General features: G+C 37.1%; 1 protein-coding gene across 5 annotated transcripts in view; it reads left to right on the forward strand.

The window, feature by feature from the left end:
- Nucleotides 1–19287, forward strand: part of KCNH7 (potassium voltage-gated channel subfamily H member 7) — a 511727-nt gene that overhangs the window by 215533 nt on the left and 276907 nt on the right. The gene's annotated exons all lie outside the window — the stretch shown is intronic.

Consider the following 19287-nt stretch of genomic DNA (forward strand, 5'->3'; position numbering starts at 1 on the left):
GATTTTTTTTTAATTAAAATCTCATTGATTTTGCGTTAAAAAAGAGCAAAAAGGGACCGGCACTGTGGCACAGCAGGTTAAAGCCCTGGCCTGAAGTGCTGGCATCCCATATGCCGCCAGTTCTAGTCCCGGCTGCTCCTCTTCCAATCCAGCTCTCTGCTATGGCCTGGGAAACCAGAAGAAGATGGCCCAAGTCCTTGGGCCCCTGCACCCATGTGGGAGACCCAGAAAAAGCTCCTGGCTCCTGGCTTTGGATCGGTGCAGCTCTGGCCGTTGCGGCCATTTGGGGAGTGAACCAGCAGAAGGAAGACCTCTCTCTCTGTCTCTGACTCTCTCTGTAACTCTGTCTTTCAAATAAATAAAAATAAATCTTTAGAAAAATTTTACCAATTTAGAGTAACACAAGTTGAATGTAATTAAACAAGTGGTAATGATTTTTCAAAATTAAAAATCACAGAAACACATGTTGACTCAATATTCATTGGATTATTATTTTCTATGGTTGAACAACTTGGATCATATACACATTCTCTATATTTAGCAGTCTTTACTATTTAATAAAATGAATTGAATATAGAATTAATTTGCTATAAGAATATTTAAAGGTTTTCAGAAAAGAAATATTAAAATTGTTAAAAAAGCAATACACTTCTGGGGAAAGCAATTAGTATCATTTTATTTGTAAAAGCAAACAAATGGGTAACTTATTCATAGGTATATATTTGTACAAAAGGGAAGTTTATTCTGAAATTGAACTGCTTATAAGTAATTCTTTAAAGAATGGCTATATTTTATTATAGGGACTTCAATATATGAAATGTTATATTAGTGCTTTTGATAAACTCTAATACTGGTCATATTTCAAACCAGCTAAGTGTCTTTTTGGTTATATTCTGGAAAAGATAGCTTAAGTCAGCATTTTGTTCAGAAAGAATTCATAGCATTTTGTGATAGAATCCAAGGGAACCTTCCAACCAATAAAAAATAATGGATCCTATGGATAAAGTTAGTGGATAATATTCTGGAATCATTAGTCATTAGTCACTGTTACTTTATTTATGTGGACAGTGTTACCAAAAAATCATGAAACTTCAATACACTAAAAAGACACAATTTGAAGGATATTTGCTTGCTATTTTCCTTTTATAGCAAAAAAATCGCTTGCTGACACTGGATGAGACACTGGAAACAGCAGATATTCCAGTCAGTCCTTTTCTCAAGTCTGTTTTTGCTGAAGTTACCCCAAATGATTTCCTTGAGCTGAGCATAAATGATGGGAGAGAAAACAAGAAAACCATACCATAGAAAAGATAGTAAGCAGTGAAACAGCAGTGTGGTGGTGACTCCAAGCACACCAACTGAAAATTCAAACAGTCTGCCCTGTGAAAACCATCTAAAACTTTCCACTGCAATGTTCTCCATATCCTCTGAGAGTCAGAGTCACTTTTGAAAGGTCCAGATGTGTCTTACCCAGTAGTACATCAATCTGCCTTGTTAAGCATTTTCCCTTCAGTCATTAAACCATTTCACTGTTCTTCATAATGTAAAGACAATTTCATTTCAGCTATAAAATTTCCCATGTACTTTCCCTGATACTTACATCTTAATTTACTGGGTAATTAGTGTGAATCAACATATTTGGGGAGATGTTTTGAAGATAGATTTTGATAAATAACTCAGCAAGGTGCTTAAAACTGTATCAATATCCTGACTGATCATCAATTAGAGGGGCCCTGAGCTAGCCTGTTGCCCTGATTGATACAAAAGTTTGGAAGGTGAATTGGCTTACCATTGGTAGATAAAAATCACCATAAAATCTCTGTAATGATAGTTCTTAGAATCATTAAAATATTTCAAAGGAAGCAATTCCATTAAGTCAGGGTTTTTTCTCAGCAATAACTTGAGCTGTATACACTTTCTAGGTTTAATTGGATAAATATTTCTATATGCTCTCCATTACACTTCATAAAATAATTTTAAAATTATCAAACCATATGCAATCTTTCACGTTACACTTCCCTAAATGCGTGTAATTTGACCAATGTGTTTTGCCTTGTTGAACTGTTCCAGCATAACAGTAAACACACACTGAAATCTCTGGGACATGCCTTAGTGTCTTCCTCGTTACATAGTACTACCACTAGCCTCCTGATGATCTATTCATGTTTCTACAAGAATAGCAAAATGTAAACACATGCTGATGTGGATTTTAAGTTAGGAAAGTATTGCTTCAGCCTAGAGCACATCTGTGGCTTGCTGCAGACACTTGCGGGTTGTTCTGCTGCCAGGTGGTCTATTGCTCCTAGGAGTCGCTAAGTGTGATATAAATGCAAGGAGCATCGCAACAACAGAATGATCCCGTATAATTCATGAACATATTGGCAAATATGAATCCCTTCAAGGATTCGTGATGTATGTGAAGCCTCTTACAGAGAAAATACCTAAATAGTTAAATTGAGAATCTTTTTGTTGCTCTAGTAACTAAGAAATAGAAGACATTGTACTCAGGGCATTGTAATAGTGTTATGATGGATAAACAGATAAGCTTCAGAGACAAGAATTAATCTTGGAACTATAATATAATAATATATATATAAATATATATTAATAATAATATAATAATATGTTATATAATAATATATATAATATAATCTTGGAACAATATAATCTGCTCATTTTTAAAGCATATGCAGATGAAAAATAATTATATTAAAAATTAAGAGACAATAATGCAAAAGGTAATGTGTTCTAGCCCAATGCTTTCCAAATAGGGGATAATCAACACACATTTATTGATATAATTAATCTTCAGATGAGTTGTATCAAGTAATGCCTCCATTTCCCATCCAACTTCCTGCTTATGCACATTTTGGGAGATGCCACATGATGGATCAAGTACCTAGGTCACTGTTAGACAAGATACTGGATTGGGCACTCTGCTCATGGCTTTAGCCTGGCCTGGCCTGACCTTTGAGGCATTTGAAGGGTGAATCATTGGATGAATCATCTTGCTTTGCTTTTCAAATAAATAAAACTTTTTAAAAGAATTTTTTATCAACTCACATGTAAATTAACATATTAATTTGTGGGTCTGAAAAGGCCATTAAACCATTCCTTCCTTTAATCTCAAGATGAGATGTAGATTAGAAATCTAATGGAGATACTAGATTTTTAAATAAAAATTGTGTACACCTATTATATATAATATGATATTTTGAAATATGCATACCTCTATTTTTCAAGTGTACAATATATTGATATTGCCCCTGTAAAAATCATAGTTCTCTAGAACTGATTTCTTTCTTTCTTTTTTTTATTTATTTGACAGGTAGAGTTAGAGACAGTGAGAGAGAGAGAGAGAGAGAGAGAGAAAGGTCTTCCTTCCATTGGTTCACTCCCCAAATGGCCACTAAGCCCAGCACTGCGCCAATCCAAAGCCTGGAGCCAGGTACTTCCTCCTGATCTCCCATGCAGGTGCAGGGCCCAAGTACTTGGGCCATCCTCCACTGCCCTTCCGGGCCACAGCAGAGAGCTGGACTGGAAGAGGAGCAACCAGGACTAGAACCCAGCACCCATATGGGATGCTGGTACTGCAGGTGGTGTCGCTCCCCCTCTTCGTGGAGGAACGACACAGGACCCTGCGCTGTTCTTTCGTCTGCTCGGCCCTCCCCGGGTTTGCTGCTGGTTCTTCCCGGGTTGGCTACTATCCCTTCCACCTCCGTGGAAGGGCAGTTCCCCCTGGCCACATTCCCCACTTCCGCAGGGGAGCGGCACACCGCCGGCCGGCTTTCTCGGGGGCTGCACAGGTGTTCCTTCAGATGTTCCCCTTAGATGTTCCTGGTGCATGCCGTCTCTCTCCTCCTTTATAGTCCTCCTCCGTCAATCCCAACTCGGCTGCCCACACGCCGAGTACGCTGCTCTCCTCCAATCAGGAGCAAGTCCTACAGTTTATTAGCTGAACTGGAGGCAGCTGTGCGGAAGCTGTTTACTTCTCTCCCAGCGCCATATTGTGGGAGAGCAGATGCATAGAATAAGTCTTAATTCCAGTAACTCAGTCTAGTCCGGTTTGCTCCCCACAGGTGGAGGATTAACCAAGTGAGCCATGGCACAGCACCCCCGAATTCTTTCTAAATAAAATCTTTTAACTTTGACCAATAAATCAACTGATAACATGTTAGAGGACAAGGTTAAGATGTTTCTCTGCTTAAAACTATAGAACATATTTTTCTTTGATGAAGATTTAGTTATTTATTTGAAAGTCAGAGTTGCAGAGAGGCAGAGAGAGAATGAGAGAAAAAGAGGGAGAGAGAGAGAGAGGTCTTCCATCAGCTGGTTCACTCCCCATTTGACCACAATGGCCGGAGGTAGGCCAATCTGAAGCCAGGAGACAGGAGCTTCTGCTGGGTCTCTCGTGATGGGGCAGGAGCCCAAGGACTTGGTCCATCTTCTACTGCTTGCCCAGGCCATAGCAGAGAACTGGATTGAAAGTGGAGCAGTAGGGACTTAAACCAGTGCAAATATGGGATGCTCGCACTACAGATGACAGCTTTATCTGCTGTGCCACAGCTCTGGCCACTAGAATATATTTTTTCAATGAATGCAATGGATAGTGTGCAAAGCCAACTCCTACCTGACAAAATTCAAGGAGAATCACTGGTTCACTTCATGTGCCTTGCCCATGGGATCAGAAGAAAGAGATCAGGAAGTGAGGATTCAGTGGTGTAGAGAGAGGCTAGACGTTGAGGTGTCCACACAAGATCAAAAGAATGTAATTCTAATAAGTAACATGGAAAATAATACTTGGATGTATAGAGAAGGTGCACTTCAATATAAACAAAATAATGGAGGATTGTGGGGAACAAAAAAAGAAATGTTGAGTATTCAGGATTGAGTCCCTAATCAACACCAGAAAACAGACTCCTCCTCTAAGAATCCGCAATTGGAAGAGTGGAGGGGTTTGGCACCAGGTAAATCTAGATTAGGTGAAGAAACACACTAAGGAAAGACAGAGAGTTGATAGTGAACTTTCAAATGACAGAGACACGTTCTGTCACTCAGTTGTATGTATCAGTTGACTTTACAAACACACTGTAAGACATAGGCCATTGTTTCCTACCCTCAAGGAATTTATAGGCTAATCCAATGAGATTGTTTTCTTGCAGCCATGCCAAAGGAATATATTGTTTCCACCTGTGTGGAGAAAAAAAAGACTCTGGTCATCTTGTATCTTGTTTTAAAATACACTTGGGACATGTAATATTTGATAACTATGTCATGTCACTCAACTTTCAAGTTCCATCTTTTGTTTGGAATATGAATTATCTAAGCATGGAAACAAAAAAGAAAAAAGTTTATCTCAGTGAAAACAAGAGAAGATGAGACTAACTAGGCTAATTTTGCATGGGTTGGGAAACAGAGTGAAGGTCCAACAACTAGTCAGAAACAGTAATCATCATGGCATTGACTGTCTAGTTGACAGCTCCTGGCCATGGCTGTGATGACTACCCTACAGATGAATGATCCAAGTGAAAGGAGAAAAACATTCACTGGGGAGTCTTTTTTCAGAAGAAATAATGTTTTAGATAGATTTAAACATTTCTTTTTTGCATCTATCTTCAGCTAAGTGACTGATTTACTCCTTATTTGAAGTTGCTAACTTTAGGACGTCTTCATGAAATAATACACCCCACAAAAATCTTCTTGTTGCCAAATAGGAAAAAAAGGGCTAAATAAATACTTCTAAACATTGATTTGGAAAGGAGACACTTTATGCATAGATTCTAAAATGTCTGAAACTAAAATAGATGCAAAAGGAAGCTGGAATGGAAGGAGTATTACTCTTCTGGGAAAGGTGAAGAAAATTTTCGTTGTGTTTTATAAGGTGAGGCACAGAATTATCCTTATTAACTCCTAGTATAGGAAATGAATTTTGTAGCTTTTTCTGTCAGCAATATGTTTACAGAAACCCCTCTGGCTTGTGGATGAAAATTCACAGGGAAATTGAACATTCTTGTGTGAGAAAACTACAGGGGTTTCCAGCAAATTCTCATAAGTGAGAAATGTCAAATCTTTAATAGTAGAAGAACCAGGTTGTTTTGTTAATAATTTTGTCAGTGGTCATTTTGTACCGAGATAAAAAAGAGAGAATTCTAGGTCAAGACTTTCCTTTCTTCCTTAGGTAACAAAGACAAAGAAGACACGAATAGATCACTTCAGACACAGTTATTATCCAAACAGAATGAGTGGAAATTGTGATTCAGAAATGTGCTGCCAAGGCAGCAGCTCTGGGTCTGTGTGGGTGGGTATAAAATCAGCACAAAGATCTGCAAAACTTTGAAGTCAAAAAGCAGGATTAAGCTCATAGATTCTTGGTGTAATAGATAATTCAGAGCACTCTAGATCAGTCTGGAATAAGCAATGATTAGGCAACAACTATACAGGAAAATAGACTAAAAGTATACAGTACTCTCCTGGAGACCTATCATTGCTACTACTATTTCTTCTTTTTTTCAAGAATGGCCATTCCATTGTACTTGCTTGCCACTAGACATTAAGAAACTTAAGGAAAGAAATGGTGTCTTAGCTATTTTTGTATTCCAATATCCAGCAGAAATCCTGGCATATAGTGAATGCACATTAAATATTTGCTGAGGAAATGGAATTATAAAGCAAATACAGACTACGACTTCTGGGTCAGATATGCTCTATCAGCACTCTTCAACAGAAAGTCCTGTGGTACTCTCACTTTCCTGCACTGTCAAATGTGGTAGCTGCTAGCTGCATATAGCTATTAAGAACCTAAAATATGGCTAATAAAACTGAGGGTTTGCATTATTAATTTAATTTAATTTAATTTAAATGTAAAATTAAATATCCACATGTTGGACAGTACAGTGCTATATTTTCCAAGAGAGTAAATGGAACAGAAGGTCCTGGTTTTCTAATCTGTTATTTTAATGTTATTTGACTATTATCTATCTCCCATCCCAATTTATCATCTTCTGTCCAGTAAGTAACCCAAAGGGAAAAAAGTCTTTCAGATTTCAGTAAGTGAAGTAACTAGTTTTTTTTTTTTCTTATTGCTTCTCAGTGAGCAAACCTCATTAATCCATCTCATAATCATTGATTCTGTGTCGACATGTAACTGAGCATAATGGAAGAATATTGAGCACAAAAAACTGTTAGACTCATACATCTGTCAAGTACATGCAGCATAACCGTGGGCGTACGCATATTCCTTAAGCTCTTTGAGTTTCAGTTCCCTCATCAATGAAATGGGGATTATGATGCCTATCTGATAGATTGGTGACAGGATTCAAGACATTAGTTCCTATTGCAGTGCCTTACACAGTAAATGGTAGATGTTATTCTGAAGTTTTTTTAAGGGTAAGATAATGTGCTAGGTGCTGTGAAGATATTGAAGGAGTAGAAGGTATCAATAATGTTGTGTTCCTTGTCAGTAAATCATTATAGTTCCTGATATGAAGTTTATAGGCTTTTTAAAAAATGTTAATTTTATTTATTTGCAAGTCATAGTTATGGAGAGAGAGAAGGGGAGACAGGTAGAGATCTCCATTCTGTTTCTGCCAGGGAGAAGCCAGGCCCAAGCCAGCAGCCAGGAGCTTCATCTGGGTCTCCCAATGTGGGTTGCAGGGGCCAAGACACTTGGGCCATTTCTGCTACATTCCCAAGCTATTAGGAGGGAGTTGGATTGGAAGTGGAGCAGGCAGGACAATAACCAGCTTTTTTCTTACAAACACAGAATAAATAAAGCTCTTGGAAGAATATTTACAGATTTCATATCAGAAGAAGATTAAGATTTATAGTATATGAAATTATACAGCAAGAATTTTAATCCCTACCTATTTTTCAGCTACTATTTTTGAGCATTTTACTATGTTTTATGTATGGGAAGCAGGCATCACAGTTAACAGCCCTATCAGCTATGCCACAAAGCAGGCCCCAAGATTATGGGCCTCTCTACCAGACTCTGTTTGCTTTTCAGAACTCTCTGTTACCTATACAAAGTGAAAAATCCCTGTCTTATCTCTGTTTTCACAATCCTAGAACAGAATTTGATACTTAATAGGGCTTTCAGATAATTTTTTAATTTGAATGATACAAAACTGTCATTTTCACTGATGCTGCTAAAGGAATACAAAAGAAGCAAAAATGGCATCATTATCACACAGAATAGCTACACATAGAAGATATCATAGAACAAGGACAAACCATTAACTTGTAACATTCATCCTCCCATAGAACTCATTTATCACACTCAAAGTTAAATAAGCACTTTAGGAAAGTATTTAACAATAAACAGTAAGGATCTATGCCATGAAAATCATCAAATTTATATATATATAAATTATCAAATTAATTTAAATAAAATATGATGACTTTAATACACATACATGCTTTGTTCCTGGATGAAGCTATTAAACATTATAGAGAAGCATAATCTTTTTTTATATTTTCTTTTTTTATTTTTTATTTGAAAGGCAGAAATGCAAAGAGAGAAGGAGGAAGAGAGGGAGGGAGGGAAGAAGGGAGGGAGAGAGAGAGAGGGAGAGAGAGAGAGAGAGAGAGGGAGAGAGAGAAAATCTTCCAACCTAAACTCTGGTTCAATCCCCAAATGTCAACAATGACCAGGGCCAGGCCAGGCCAAAGTCGGAAGCCAAAGCCTCCTCCAGGTCTTCCATGTGAGTGCAGGTACACAAGCACTTAGACCATCCCCAGATATCCTCCCAGGCCTATCAATGGGGAGCAGGTTCAGAAGTGGAGCAGCCGGGACCCAAACCAGCACCCAAACTGGATGTAGGCACTGCAGGTGGAGGCTAAATCCTTTACTCCATAGTGCCAACCCCATAATTGTTTTCAAAATCAGTGGTCAATGGAGAATTTCAAGAAATCTTTTAAAAATAAGAATATTGGGCATACTCTAGCAAAACATTAAAACAAATTACAGAGATGCAGTAAGTAAAAACTGATATAAAGTAGATGCAATAGTAGATACAAAATCAGTGGGTTGAATTGGGTACATTCAAAATTACCCATAGTAAAACTTAGAGCTTAATCTAGGAAAATAGTCACCTGTGTGAAGAAAGAGAATCATTTTAGCTTTCACTCATATTATATGCCAAAAATAAATTCTAGATGGATTAAGGTGTTATGTGAAATGACACCAAGAAATGAGGTGAAAATATTTATCTGGTGTACAGAAAACATATTAAATATTCAATAAAGTAAATCACCTAGAAGACTTTATTAGTCTAAAGACTCTTTCAACATTCACCATCATAAACATATGAACAAAATTAAATTATAAGCCACAAATTGTGAAAAAAAAGTCCCATAAGCACAAAAGACATTTGGAGTACACTGTTGGGAATTCCCTTCCTAAAGACCTCGGTTTAAATGCTAACTATGGTACATATCTATGCAACCTCAGGCTGGTTGTTTCAGTCATATTTATTTTTTAAATGAATATATGAGGGGCTGGCACTATGGCACAATGGGTTAATGCCCTGGCCTGAAGCTCTGGCATCCCATATAAGCGCCAATTCTAGTCCCGGCTGCTCCACTTCGATCCAGCTCTCTGCTATGGCCTGGGAAAGCAGTGGATGATGGCCCAAGTCCTTGGGCCCCTGCACCCGCGTGGGAGACTGGGAAGAATCTCCTGGCTCCTGGCTTTGGATTGGTGCAGTTTCAGCTGTTGCGGCCAATTGGGGAGTGAACCATGAGATGGAAGACCTCACCTTCTCTCTCTCTCTCTGTCTCTCCTCTCTCTGTGTAACTCTGACTCTCAAGTAAAAACTAAATAAATCTTTAAAAAAAGAATATATGGAATATATGTTACAGAGTTAATGTGACATGTTTTAAAATAACATCAGTGTATTACATAAAACATAGTAAAATGCTCAAAAAATAGTAGCTGAAAAATAGGTAGGGATTAAAATTCTTGCTGTATAATTTTATATCCTATGAATCTTAATCTTCTTCTGATATGAAATCTGTAAATATTCTTCCAAGAGCTTTATTTAAGCTTTATTTATTCTGTGTTTGTAAGAAAAAAGTTTGTTGTTTTTTTTTTTTTTTTTTTTTTTTTTTTTGACAGGCAGAGTGGACAGTGAGAGAGAGAGACAGAGAGAGAAAGGTCTTCCTTTGCCGTTGGTTCACCCTCCAATGGTGCTGATCTGATGGCAGGAGCCAGGATCCAGGTGCTTTTCCTGGTCTCCCATGGGGTGCAGGGCCCAAGCACCTGGGCCATCCTCCACTGCACTCCCTGGCCATAGCAGAGAGCTGGCCTGGAAGAGGGGCAACTGGGACAGAATCCGGCGCCCCAACCGGGACTAGAACCCGGTGTGCCGGCGCCGCAAGGTGGAGGATTAGCCTATTGAGCCACGGCGCCGGCAAAAGTTTGTTATTTTAATTCAGCCAAACCTACTAACTTAGCCTCCTTGAATTCTAGGTTCTAGATTTTATTTGGAAAGTCTTACCCTCTTTTTTTAACTTATTTCTGCTAATAGTAGAAATATTCTCCTGTATTTTATCTACAGTTTGGATTTTTTGTTGATATAAAGCTTACTTGTTACTTATATTTCCTTTTAAATCATTATCTGTTGTCAGAACACTCTATTGAATAACCTATCCTTTCCATGGATGTTTAAAATTTAAAATATAATAATAAAAATTAAAGATATATAATATTTATTTGTAAGTTTTTTTTCTGAAATTTATTCTTTTCAATTGATGCCTTTCTCTATGTCTCAGCCAACCTCCCTATTTTAATTATACTACAAATTTGTGATTTGATCTTTCTTGGTACACAATTCTTTTTTTAAGATTTATTTATTTATTTGAAAGAGTTATACACAAAGAGAAGGAGAGGCAGAGAGAAAGAGAGAGAGAGAGAGGTCTTCTATCTGCTGGTTCACTACCCAACTGGTTGCAACAGTTGGAGCTACGCCTATCTGAAGCCAGGAGCCAGGAATCTCCTCTGGGTCTCCCACGTGGATGTAGGGGCCCAAGGACTTGGGCCTTCTACTGCTTTCCCAGGCCATAGGAGAGAGCTGGATCAGAAGTGGAATGCCCATATATGCTGCCAACACTACAGGCGGCTTTACCTACTACGCCTCTGTGCCAGCTCCAGTGCACAATTCTTTACTGAAAGTTTTTTCCTATTGTTGAATATTTACTTTTCTGTATGAATTTTAGATTCAATTTATCAGTCTATAAATATAATGTTGAGAATTTGATAGGACTTTCCATAAATTTCTAGACTATTTGAGGAAAACTAAAGTTTTCAAATCCTAGGATTTTATATGCTCTGTAATTAATAAGTTATATTTAACATCGTATATTCAGTAAACGCAATTTTCTACATATAGTTATCACAAATTCCTTTTAAAATTGATTCAAGTATTTTGTACTGTGTTATTTTTGCTATTACAAATAGTATTTTTTCCCATTAAATTGTCCACTTAGGTCTTCCTGCTTTAAACAGAAATTATTCGGTTTGGTACACTTACCAGCTTACTGTATAATTTTATTACTTTCATTAGTTTTCAGTTGATTCATGTGGATTTCCCTTTTATCACCTACAAATATTAACAGTTTTGTTCTTTTTTATCTACTATGTTGAGTAGTAGTTTATTCTTTAAGAATTAGAATGCTTCAAATATTTCCCATTATGCTTTGTGTAATTTTGTTTTGTTTTCTGTTTTTTTTTGTATTGTTTTTTGGCATTAATTTCTAGCCCATAATCTTCGTTATGTTTAAATATGAGAGGGACACACACACAGACACACACACACATACAGATTCCTCTACTACCCTTCCTAATATCCTTGATTTTTATATTAACTATAATTCATTATTCTTTATTATTATGTAACTTGTTGCCTTTATTAGGAACAGCAAAGATGGTATACAGGTATGTGGCGTTTCTGGTTTTATAGCAAATAAGTCAGTCATTTTTTTTTTTAATTTCAACTGACCATTCCTGGGTATCCATTCAGTGCAAATTTCTACTGTTATAGAGGGGGGGAAGATAGTTCCTGCTTTCAGAAACCATATTCATTACAAAAAATATAAATATTGCATTTAACAATGATTTAGTCAAGTGATTCCAGCAATCATTGTTGTGACTGATGTCAGGGTCAACTTATTCCAGAGTGCATGTCAAACACTGAACCACCACAATTCCTCCAGTGTTTCAAGTCAAATGTTTTGAAATTTCATTTTATAAATGATGAGCTATGAAAGTTATTGATAATATCATATCCTATATTTTTTACATCATTCAAAATATTTACTGTTATTTTTAAATAATTCTTGTAGAGCATGGAGTATTTGTTATTCACAAGCAAATTAAAAATTTCAGTTATCTCATATTTGTTGTTTCAAATCATGTTTTGGAATATAGTTTAATCAATTTAGCTCCCATGCACACTTATTTTATTTTTCCCATATATTTTATTATGGCTTTGATAAGTTAAAGCTCATCTGGATTCCATATGCTGTTTTGTTCACAAATCTGGCCACTTTGCTATGCTGATCGCAGTACAGACAGATGTGGAAATTGGTGCTTAATTACTTACCTCAGCAATAACTGTAGCTCCCTGACAGTGGCACTGGTAACACTGACCACAGAGTTACAGAAGGCAGTCATGAAAAGCCAGCATTCCAGAATTTTATGCAAGAATCAACGGCACAGTACTGGGAGAGAAATAACAAATAGGAAACTCCATTTGTTTCCAGAAGTCTGAAATTTTGGAACTCCAGTGGGAGATTACTATGAAGGACAATTTTCTTCCGACTAGCAGTTTCTCCTATGGAAAATCTTATGGCTCAAATAAAGTCAGGGATAGAAGCCCCTTGGACCTGGCAGTTAGATGCTGATTCACCATTGGCCTTTCCCTGGTTTTATGCAATGAAGGATTAACTGACTGTTATTGGAAGCAGATTCATTCAAGCCTAAAAGTTCAAGTTTTATCATTTTAACTCAATTAGTTTGCCACTGACAAAAGAACTTTCTTGGTGACCACTTCAAATCTGTTTCTTTCTTTCTCTCTCTCTCTCTCTCTCCCTTTAAGATGTATTTATTTATTTACAAACAGAGAGAGGGAGACAGAGAAAGAGGTTTTCCATCTGCTAGGTCATTCCCAAAATGGCCACAACAGCCAGAGCTGGGGTGATCCAAGCCAAGAGCCAGGAGCTTCCTCCAGGTCTCCTACGTAAAGGGCAGGGGCCCAAGCAATTGTGCAGTGCTCGGCTGCTTTCCCAGGATAGAAAGTGGGACAGCTGGGACAGGGACCAGAGCCCATATGGGATGCTGGCTCCATACTGCCAACCTCAACTCGGATTTCTGCGCTGGAGCTGTAGCCTCTACTTCCCTAGCATCTCGCAGTCGATTACACCATAAGCTGCCCTTCTTGTAGCATGAGCTTGGCCACAGTAGCAGTGGCGTTTCCTTGGCAACCAATCAATGTTGGTATAAACTGTGCTCAGTTTATATTTATTCATTATAGCACAGGCTTGTGGAAGAAAGTGGGGGAAACATGATTAATGAAGCATTCGATTGCAATGGTGACTCAGATTAAGACTTTTTATTTTAATTAAAAAAAAAAAATAACTGTAGCTCCCTGACTCTGAAAATCTAGAGTAAACTTAGCATGCCATGCCCTCTTTGTGTTCTTAGATGCTGGAGAAATTAAATTCTACCTGCTGAATGCCTCTGGTGAAATAAGAGAAATTAGATCTCAATTTCTCTGTGATGTAATCTATGTGGCTCAGAAGTCTCTCTCAAGAGTAAAAAGAAATTCACTCACTAATTAACAAATAGTTTATATGAGTGTGAGTTCTGTGAGCTTGGTCTTTCAAGTTGGCACAGTGTAGGAATTCAGTGATGATATGATTTTTATAGTCTTCTCTTTGGTTGGTATCACATACAGTGAGAAAGAATACCTAGTGATGAGGTTTTTGTGATATAATCCAGCAGACCAATAGAAGTTACATCAGTATATTTCTTCTTTATTTAGAATATTGATAATTTTCTTTTCAAATAATTACTTTTAATGTCTAAATCTAGTATTATTATAAGACTAACTTACTAATTCTCATTTTTTAAAAAATCCATAATCATTGAACCAATTATCTATCTACCTATCTATATATCTATATCTATATATCTATATCTATATTTATACATATACACAGTGTGCAATTTCACTTGCACTTTTGAATACAAATGCTAAACATGGGGAAAATAAGCAAAAATGTTAACAAATACAGGCCATTAATTAATCAAGAAAATGGGTAAATACAGACACAGAATGCAAGGAAAGCTTTAGCATATTTGGATGAATACTTTAATGTAAACATTATATTTTAGTCTTATGTAATAATTACTATACTTGCAATAAGTTATTAGAGTGAGAGATACTGCTTTTTGATAAAAAGTTTTTCTCTGGGGAAAAATACAGGTATTGAATGTCAAGACATTCTATTTTATTTTCTGTGATTGAAAATACAAAGTCTCTTTTATTTGCAAAAATAAGTGATTAACATTTCTGGTATATGGTAATCTAAATACCATTTGATGAGTAATAGATATACAGTTATAATACCTAAGCTTATTTGCCTAAATTATAGACTAGCAGGACCAACATTAGAAATAGGTGTTATTTATATCCCTCCATCCACAGCGCTGCACAAATAGCAGCAGCAACTACCCCAAGAGTTGAACTATAGTATAGCCACACTGCCTCTTAGTTTAAGCTCCATGGTAAGACCATATTCAAATGAACTGCGGTTGATTGATTAATATGTGTTTGTGTGTATACACAGTATACAGATAGAGGCTAAGCTGCAGTTGGTTCCAGCTTGTTTTAAATGCACACAGCTTCAAAAAATTTGTCTAGCAGATAAGTCACTGTTCGTTGTCTCACCTAAGGTTTGTCTCAATTCCAACTTCTTGGTATTACACACCTTGGTAGGCTGTGGTAACTATTCAAGTACTAGGATTCCTTCAATTCACATGGGAGACCTGGATTATTATTGGCTCCAAGCTTCAGCTTGGCTCAGTCTCAGCTGTTGCATGTATTTGAAGGGGTGAACCAGTAGATGAGAGCTCTCACTGTCTTTATCCCTGCCTCTCTAATAAACAGGTAATTAATATTGTTCAGAGGTTAATAGGTCACATACAAAAGGCAGTTCTGTGTTCAAACCAACTTTCTGGTTGTTGTTGAATTATTAAATCCCATAATAAGAAAATTTGAAATACAAACATCACCCATGAGTAAATTGTTACTATTAGGTTAAGCCATATGAAACCGCTAATATTCAATCATTGTAAACATACAAAAATGGCAACAAGACAAGTAGAATATGGTAATATTCAGGCAAATGATTCAGTAAAATGCAAATATTTTGTATTTAAAATTTCATTATATATTCAGGAGAACTAGAGACACACACATACAGGGACAGAGAGCTCCCATCCACTGGGTCACACTCCAAATGCCTACAATGGCCTGGGCTCTGCTGGGGGCCATACACAGGAGCCAGGAACTCATTACAGGTTCCTTACATGAGTGATAGAGACTGAAATACTTGAGTCATTATCTGTTCTCTTTCTGGGTATGCATTAGCAGGAAGCTGGAATCAGGAGTAGAAGCATAACTCCAACCCAGGTACTTCAACATGGAATGTAAGTCCCAACCAGCATCTTGGATGATAAGCCAAATGCCTGCACTATAGGGAATTTAAATATAATAAGGCTGTGAGTGAGTAACAAATATTTGTTTCTAAGAAAAACTATTGAGTTTTGGAAGGCATCTTCTTCAACTTTTCTTAACTAGTGTTGTAGAAAAAATTGCAATGTCCTAGTAAAAAGTACTGCTTATCAAAAACAGAATACAGGGTCCAGCATTGTGGCAGAGCTGGTAAAGCTACTGCTGTGATGACAGCATTGCATATGTACTTTGGTTGCTGCCCCGATTGCTCCACTTCTGATCCATCTCCCTGCTAATGGCCTGGGAAAGCAGTTGTTTCGGTCCCTGCACCCATGTAGGAGACCCAGAAGAAGCTCCTGGCTCCTGGTTTTAGCCCAAGTCACCTCTGGTCATTGCAGCACTGGGGAGTGAACCAGTGGATGTAAGATATCTCTCTCACACTATCTCTTCTCTCTCTCTGTCTCTGTCTCTTCCTCACTCTCTCTGTCTCTCCCCCCCTCTCTCTGTAACTGTTCTGCATAAATACATAAATCTTAAAAAAAAAAAAAAGAGTATAGAGGTAAGTGTATGGCACAGGGGTCAAGACACCTGATCTGGTATCAGAATGCCTAGGTTCCAGTGTTAGCTCAGTTTCAATTCCAGCTTCCTATTGATGTACTCCCTGGGAGGCATTATGTGATGGCTTGGGACTCTTGGGTCTCTTGGGACTCCATGTAGGAGGGCTTGATTGAATACTGGGGTCCTGGCTTTGGCCTGGTCCAGCCTCAGCTGTTGCAGACATTTGAAAAGTAAATTGGTAGATGAAAACATCTCTCTGTTTGTCTCTATCTTTTTTTTGTCTTTCAAATAAATGTGAAAATTCAACAGATAAACAGTTCAGCTTAAAAACAGAATATAGAGCTAGATAATCAAGGAAGTTTGCAAGTTTTTCCAAACTGCCTTGCAATTTACAGTGTGAAGGATGTTTTCAAACACAGAAATTCTATCTAAAGATGTGATATTTTCTGCCCATTCTAAGCACGAACAAAAATGTAGGAATTTCTCTGAAGTATAAATCGACTTGATTTTCCCCACCTTTGTTTTTCTCTAGTGGTTAGGATTTTAGGATAAAAACATGAAATATGCTCCCAGTGCCTTTTTATTGTATCCAATTGAACATCATCAAAATTCCATAAAAAATGTATGAGAAGCAAAGCCAAGACTCATAGCCTAAATTCCATACCAAAACTTCTTGTTTATTTCCTAATCATATCCCATTACAGTGTTTTAGTGTCTGGGCATCTATACATCAGGACTTTTCTTCTTACGATATCTGCTGCTCAGTTTTGAGACAAGTTACTATCGGCCTCTTAGTAGTGCATTCATAAGTATAAATTGGAGAATTCTAAGAGTCTACATATTAACAGACAAAACTTTAGACTGAGAAGAAGACCCCAGAGATTAATCCCATCTTTCAATCCAACCCAATAGAATATAAAATTGAAGCCCAGGGAAGAACTTGCACTTTTTGTGGTTATATAACCATTTAATTGTAACTATTGTGTATTAATAGGAAATCAATTGAAAATTAACATCTGCCTGTCTGAAAATCTGCTTGATGACACTGCTATTGGTTTTCACTCAAAGGTTGAACAAAATAGTTACATTAGCTCCAAAACACCACGGTGTCTGTGCATCCCACTGTGATCTGGTAGCTAATATCCTTTCCTATTTCACTCAGTTGCTTACACAAGCAAAGCATTGATACCACCACCTGATGGTGGGATACTGACCTAGTTTACTTCTCTTCTTGTCATGTTTTATCTGAATGCAGGGCTGATCACTCTCATCATCAAGGCAAAGTCTTGTGAACAGTCAACACAGGAGTATTGTATGTTTGATAACTATGCATATGGATGGCAGTTAATTCTTTAGTTTAATTTAAGCCTTTCAGCAATTTCTAAAAGTAAGTGGGAGAATGAATAGAACAGAATGTTCTCATTCTGCAGAAACAGAATAGAAAACTCTATATCAAGAGAGAAATTAGACTGAGTATTCTTTAAAAAGACACACATGGAAAACAGAAAAAGGAAAATACTCTTTAATAGCTATTTTGTCTTTTGGTATTTTGGTTGCTTTTCTTATGAAAGGAATATTTGCACTATGCATGCAACTAATGATGATACAGAGAATAATGCAAACTAATCTGCCAACAAAGGTAACTAAATAAGTGATTTAAATTTCGCTAAAACAAAAAACAGTAGCTACTTTGTATCCTGAGAAACTTACATAAAACATTTTACATAAAGTTTTAGTCTCTGAACAAATTTAACAAGTGAACAATATTTATTATTTTTCTCTTCTAAACATATACACAGCTACCAAGTATATGCTGAATATATACTGCTGCATTTATTTAACTACATGGTGCATGGTATATGTTTATGGTATATAAATTGCATAGTTCATAGTTGTTGAGAAAAATGTATTTAACACAAACTATTTCCAGAATCCCATAGAAGTATGTATAAGGTGACCATAACTGTAGAAAATTTCCGTCTGCCTTCCCCTCACACAAGTTGAACACAAAACAAGTCAAGTCAATTAGTGTAACAAAGAAAGGTGTAGTCCAGTGTTGGTGTTTTCGGATCCTTTACTATGCCAGAAGATTGTTGCCAGCAGGGATATGTCTTTAGTAGCCCCAGTGTTGTGGGTCATACCTATTTAGTCTTTGATTTTCAAGAGGAATTAATGAGGATTTGAAGCAGTAGAAAAACAGGAAATCACAAAATAAAATTATGAATTTGTATAGAAGCCGGAAGGTTTAAACTTGGCACTATTCTGTGGGAGCAACTAAGAAACTTGCTCAATCAAAAGACCATATACACGATCCAAAAGTGGTGTGGTATGGAGGAGAGGTTGGGGGAGGACGATCAAATGGAGGTATTTAGAGGTCAGGGAACAAGTTTGGGTCATTTATGTTCAGAATGACCCCATTCAATTTCCTGCAGCAGTTTCAGCTTATGTCTTTTGTCTGAACACAATAAGCCTGTAGCAGCTCAGATAATCCACCATACTTATGCTAGGTATTAGAGATTTCTTATATATTGTTGAGCAAAGCAATTATTTGACAGTGAAGAGAGATTATTCTGTGACTTCTTGGCACCTGGAATTGAAAGGAAACAAGAAAAACTCTGAGGGAGCATTCCAATATATATACCTGATTTCATTATTAGTGATTACGAGACAAACAGCCAAAAGGATTCATGAGAACTCATAAAGTGATAAGTAACATAATTTAAAATAAAATTTAATAGATTAAGATTCCTCAAAGTAGATATCAGTTATAAATCTCAGGAATTTAGGAAATGGCACTGTCAGTAACAGGGATAAAAGATTGGATAAGGCCCACATTTTTTAAAGATTTATTTATTTATTTGAAAGTTAGAGTTACACAGAGAGAGAAGAAGAAAGAGAGAGAGAGAGAGGTCTTCCATCTGCTGGTTCACCCCCCAATTGGCAACAAGGGCTGCAGCTGCGCTGATCCAAAGCCAGGAGCCAGGAGCCAGGA

The sequence above is a fragment of the Oryctolagus cuniculus genome, chromosome 3 (genome assembly GCF_964237555.1).
Source record: "Oryctolagus cuniculus chromosome 3, mOryCun1.1, whole genome shotgun sequence".
Classification (NCBI taxonomy): domain Eukaryota; kingdom Metazoa; phylum Chordata; class Mammalia; order Lagomorpha; family Leporidae; genus Oryctolagus; species Oryctolagus cuniculus.